We start from the raw sequence: 6,000 nt of genomic DNA, 5'->3' as shown, positions 1-6,000 counted from the left end.
GATAGATGATAGATAGATGATAGATAGATAGATAGATAGATAGATAGATAGATAGATAGATAGATGATAGATGGTACATAGATAGATAGATAGATGATAGATGATAGATAGATGATAGATAGATAGATAGATAGATAGATAGATAGATAGATAGATAGAATAAACAAGAGCCAAAAGAAAAGCTAGGCACCATGGAAACTTGGCATCCGCATGGCATTCCTTCTCATTCTATTGATTTCTAGAAAAAGACTCAATTAGCAATCACAAAGAGAATCTCAAAGCAACTAGAAGGAAGCTCAGGTGCATGAGACAGTGGCTTGACCAGTAAAGTGCTCGCCATGCGAGCATGAGGGCCTAAATTCAATCTCCAGATTCCACATAAAGAGCCAGCTCTGGGTGCATTCCTGTGACCCCAGAGGAGACAGGGAGATCCCTGGGGCTCATCAGTCAGGCATCGCAGCCAAGGTGGTGAGCCCCAGATTCAGAGCCTGTCTCAGTAACAAGATGAAGAGTGAAGAAAGTCAACACTCATCCTCAGCGTTGACCTCTGACCTTCACACACATGCACTCACATGTGACTGTATACACAGGCATACACTGAAGGAAGGCAGAAGGCAGGAAGGAAGCCAGAGGATTCTAATAACATGAAAGGCCTGGCAACTGCGACCAAGAATTCTCAGAAGAGACCAGCCTCCCAGAAGTCCCAGAGTTATCCCTGGTAAGCAGCTTGTGTTTTATAGACAGGCTCCACTTCCTGTCTGCAGAGATGTCAGGAGTCCTAGCCCCATGCTCCTGCTGCTGTCTACTCTGCCATGGTTTTCCTTGCTGTGTTGAGTTGACGATACAGCCTTCAAACCATGTGTCTAAATGAGTCCTTCCCCTATCCCGTAAGTGGCTTCTGTCAGACATTGGGACCCAGCAAGAAGAACAGTAAACGAGAGGAGGACCCCTCTCCTGTCTCCACTCACAGAGATAAGAAATCACAGCTCCACTGAGTCCTAAGCACGCGCTTCCCTAAGCATTCCCAGACCTGGCAGTAATCCTTCATCCAGAGGACAGAAGTCAGAATTCATTACCTCGCTCAATTATTCAGCAAACACTGGCTTCCCACTCTGCTGTGCACTGCTCTCGGGCCGTCTGTGTTACAAAAATCCAATGTTATTACTTTTCAAGCCCTGTAAAACTATTTAACCAAGACACCAATGGGAATGAATAAGTAACAGAAGGAAGGAGATGTTTAAATCTCACAGAACTTCAGATCTGACCAGCTTCAGTGGTAATGGTGAAAATACCCGCTTGATGAAGCGGGAAAAGTTAATATTGTTCTATTATTCCCTCACTCTTTATTAAGGCCCTGGAAGTGATGGAGTGAGCTTCCAAGATGTTACTCTTTCATGAGCAAACTATTCCGAGACCCAATCTGCCTGTATTATATAATAATAGATCTTCCCCAGAGAGGGCCCCGGTGAAGCTGCTTATTTCTCATTCTGAAATCCAATAAGGCCTGTTTCCACATTGCCTGAGCATAGGAGAGGGTGCAGGGAGAAGGGCAAGGACCAGAGGGTCCAAAGCAATTGGTGGCCCTGACATCAGCATTAGCTGCCAGAATGGTCAGATCCCCCCACCCCCCGGTGGGGCGGGGAGGAGCAGAAAAACCGAGGTGTGGCTTCCTGCTTCCAGTTGCTGTGGTGGATGTTATTCCCCCCCCCCCCACTTACTGTCTATTTCTCCCTTGCAACAAAGATGGCTTCAGGGAGGCCAGAAGTCTGCTCTGATCTTGCTTACTGTCAGACAGGAGGATCTCAGGGGGCATGGAGAAAAAAGCTCTATGTGGAAGGAACCAAGAGGCAGTTCTGGATGGTGCCCAATGCCCATCTGGCCCAGGCTGAATGTCTGTCTGTAGGAGAAGCCCCATAATTCTGAGCTCAGAGCATGTCTGAAGATGAAGTGCTACCCCTGGGTTCGGCTCTGCATCTCATAAAGTGAGGCTCCACCTGCATAAATAAAACACATCTCTAAGGGAAGGGGAGGTTGGCAGGACCCGTGGGCTCCAGGAGCCCCTGGCAAACAAGGCTTAAACCAACAGTAGCAGCTTCCCCTTTCATGCTGTGTACTGACTGGGCCCCAAAGGCAGGGCTGAAAGGCCTTCTGTGTTTGTCTGCGGTGTTACTGAGCCGAGTAGGCAGGCAGGAATATGCATAACCTTTGAGGAACCTTGCTCCCCAAGTCTCTCTGGGGAAGGGCTACCTGGGAATTCACACACTAAGCCTTTGCCACACTCTGCTGACTTGTGTGTAAAGGGAAACGGTCCGAGAGAGCCAGGAAGGGAACAGGAGTTGTTTACAGGAGTAGCCGGAGCGAAGAACCCAGATGTGGGCCGGTGTCCGAAGCAGGGACAGCCTGCTGCATAATTCATCCGCGGTGGCTGTGTGTGTCTGCTCGGAAGGTTAATGATCTGTTTGCTGGGTCGAGCTCCCCTCCCCTGATCGTCTCTGTGAACACAAGAACAGTAGGCTTGGTACAAGCACAGACATCCTCATCTGGCAGACACGGAGTTTGCAAAATTATCCTTCCAGCTGCAGAAAAGTTGTGACATTTGTAATAAATTGCCAGTCATGAAAGGCAGAGCCCCACCTCAGAGGAATTCATGGCAGAATTCCTCAGCAGCTTTGGTTCCTGACAGTCTCTAAAGGAAGGGAACTTTCCAGCCCGTGGCCCAAGGCGTTTGAAATAAAAAGCATGGCCATTTTTGTCCTGGGAGGCTGGTCTAGTCCACAGGACTTATTGGCTTGACTTCAGTTCCCCCAGAATGTATACAGTGTATCAGTTCCCTGCACAGTGCTTGCTGACACATGAGCTGCCAGGAACAACTTCAGCTCATGATTTCAGTCCATCACAACAAGGAAGGCACGGCAGAGTTCGTAGCCTGGGGAACATGGGTCAGAGGCCTCTCACAGCATGGAAGATCAGAAAACGGGGTGTGATAGGAACCAAAGACTTGATATTACCTTCAAAGCTTGCCTTCACTAACCTATTTCTGCCAGTGAGACCTCTCAAAATAGTGCCATAGCTGGGGAACAAGAGTTAAAAGAGGTTTCAGGGGAGAAGGTAGGTTCAGATTCAAACCATAACACAACGGTTATGCCAAGACAAACTCCTTATCGGACAGGAGTGCTTCCTGCCTGGCTCACACACATTGAGCCACATCTCCTTTTGTGAGGGATGAAGAAAGTAGCTGAGCTTTCAAAAGCACATGATCCTAGCTTGGGATGGGTAATGAACACACTCAACCTCTGTGTCTCGATCTTTGGGCCGTGATCCCGTTAGGGCCATCAACTGATATTGTACATATCAGATATTTACATCACAATTCATAATAATAGCAAAATTACAGTTATGAAGTAACAATAAAATAATTGTATGGTTGGGGTCACACAATATAAGGAACTGTATTAAGGGGTCACAGCATTAGGACAACTGAGAAAAGTGCCATGAGGGTAAGAGAGGCTGCATTTCAAATGTGATTATACTTACTACACTCACTGTGCTAACTCTAATAACCTTGGATATATATTTCATCTGAGCCTGAAGACGTCTGGAGATATGTGTGAGAGCCTGGCTCACTGTCATAGCCTGATACACAATATCTGTTGCTGTTACCCATCATTACCACAGAGCAATCAGATACCCATTTCCCCCTGATTCCTGACCAGAGATGCTATATTCATCAGCCTATTGCTTCACGGGCATCAGTGTGGTCCTGTCCTGTACAGGAGCAGTGGGGTTTGTTTAAAAAAAAAAAAAACAGAAAGAAATGAAAAGAAGGAAGGAAGGGAGGAAAAAAGGAAGGAAGGAAGAAAGAAAGAAAGAAAGAAAGAAAGAAAGAAAGAAAGAAAGAAAGAAAGAAAGAAAAAGGAAGCCACCCAAAGAAGCTAAGTTCCTCTGTAACTGATCTGGGCAATTAGAAGGTTTTTCTCATTTGAGCTCAAACCATTGCAAAGCCGTGGGATTCCTATCGATGGCAAGGGAGCTCACTGCCCTCTGTGGTGGCCCCTGCTTTATTTCTAGTCACCACCTCTCTTCCTCTTTCTGTTGGTGTGCATGCAGCACACAGAGAAGTGCACCTGACACAAGCATCCCGCTTAGGGACCTAGGTGAACTCACAGCCGCCATGAGATCGGGCCCAATCCACTTAGGGACCTAGGTGAACTCACAGTCACCATGAGATTGGGCCCATCTCTGTCCCCACAATAAGCTGTCCTTCCTCCTACCAGTGTCCACCCAGGACAACATGAGAGTAAATTCTCACCATAGAGATTTGTGAAGCCTGTTTTGCCATTTTGGCCTCTTCTGTAAAAGCATCATTTGCACCGACCTCTTCTCTCACTTGGCTCGAGTACAGAAAAGCAAACAATGGATGAAAGAATTTTCTTTTGTGTCATTATTTTCTGCCTTTTCTTGATGTCCCTTTCCAATAAGCTTCTCGGAGCTGGGTTAAGTATCTCCCCAAGCCCGACACAGTAGATTTTCAGGGTGTGCTGGGTAAATGGATGATGACACTGGTTCCCCTCAACACCCTTACACAAAAGAGAGATTCGTGTTGACAGAGGTAGGACAGCAAGAAAGTACACGGGACATATTGGCACTAGTCGGCCCATGGTCCAATCCTGCTCTGCTGAGTTCTAGTCATAATAATTCATTTTTCTCTGTCTTCAAACAGACTCTCATTTTTGTCACTAAGGAGAAGCTGATTACAAAGCTTTCGAGCTATAAAGCTTTTCCAGGAGAAGACACTCTGCTAGGCCCAAGACGACTTGCTGAGTGTGGTGACTCAGAGCTGAATAAGGTTATTCTGTCCATCACCAGCTTTTAGGGGCTAAAGGATGATATAGGGACATCAACCAATGACTGCAAAGCTATAAAGATGCGATGTGCCAAGAGCACAGAGAGAAAGGAGAAAGTCCTGGGGAGCGCCACACCGCAGCGGGCTTGGAGAATGAGTGAGTTTCATGCAGAGAAGGTGGAGTCAGGAGGAATGAAGACATGGTAACTCATGCTGGTGTTCAGTGGTACTCGACAGAATCAGCCAATTAGCTGCTTCCAGCCAGTGTCTGGTGTGGTGGGTCATGGGCTGTCCCATGTGAAGCCCATGCAAACTCAACCCCAGGTGAAGACCAGAAGACAGGAAATGAGCAGGTCACACTAAGGCAATGGGGTGAGCCACCTAGTACAGGGACTTTCTCCAGAGGAGGGCACTGGGCATCCTGTACTGATCTGTTGACAGCTACTGCACCCAAGGCAGACATGAGCAATCCAACACACCGCTCTTCGCAGACTCACACAGAAACAACCTGCTCAATGAAGAACTCTAAACCATCACTATGAATTAACAAGAATTGGCTTCATTGAAGTATACTTGGCAGCTTCCCTCACAAATGCTCTAACTCCTGGTTTGGGTCCACCACACCCTGACACCACAGTGGAACTATCTTTTTTGTAAGTGTCATTATCTTCTTCCTGGCCATGTGCAAAGGTCCTCATGTGATGCAAGGCCGCCCTCACAACCCCTGGAAAGTCACCTCCTCCCATGAACCCAGCCCTTCATTCACACACCTTCAAGCCCTATCTATATTCCCTGTCCAGTGGTTTAGATCTGGTCTATTAGTTCTCAACCTGAGTTCACAGAAGCCTTGCCTTCCCTGAAAGAGGGGGGGGGGTCTTCCTCCTGAGGTGCCTTCTACATTAGTGCAAGTTGGCAAGGGTTTAATGCCCAGCTCAGTTTTCAAGGGACAAATTATGAATTATTGAGGCTTTTTCCTCGTCTGGCAGCCACTTGCAATGTCCACAACCGTCTGGCTGCTTTGGTCTATGGGAGAGACCCTTGATGAAAGACTCTGCCAGGCAATTGGATAGAAGCTGGCATCTGAAATTAAAGTCTAGGACTCATCTATTGATTTGGAATGATCTGACTTCCCAGAGCCCCAGCACACAGCCCCTCTA

The 6,000-nt window shown here is 47.3% G+C and overlaps 1 protein-coding gene across 1 annotated transcript in view; it reads right to left on the bottom strand.

The window, feature by feature from the left end:
- The window catches only part of Galnt18 (polypeptide N-acetylgalactosaminyltransferase 18), a 308,794-nt gene that overhangs the window by 190,899 nt on the left and 111,895 nt on the right, over nt 1-6,000 (bottom strand). The gene's annotated exons all lie outside the window — the stretch shown is intronic.

This window comes from Alexandromys fortis, unplaced genomic scaffold, assembly GCF_014885135.2.
Source record: "Alexandromys fortis isolate MF-2015 unplaced genomic scaffold, M_Fortis_MF-2015_v1.1 scaffold_250, whole genome shotgun sequence".
NCBI lineage: Eukaryota > Metazoa > Chordata > Mammalia > Rodentia > Cricetidae > Alexandromys > Alexandromys fortis.
Note: the sequence above shows the minus strand (reverse complement) of the source record. Positions and strands in the feature narration are given on the sequence as shown.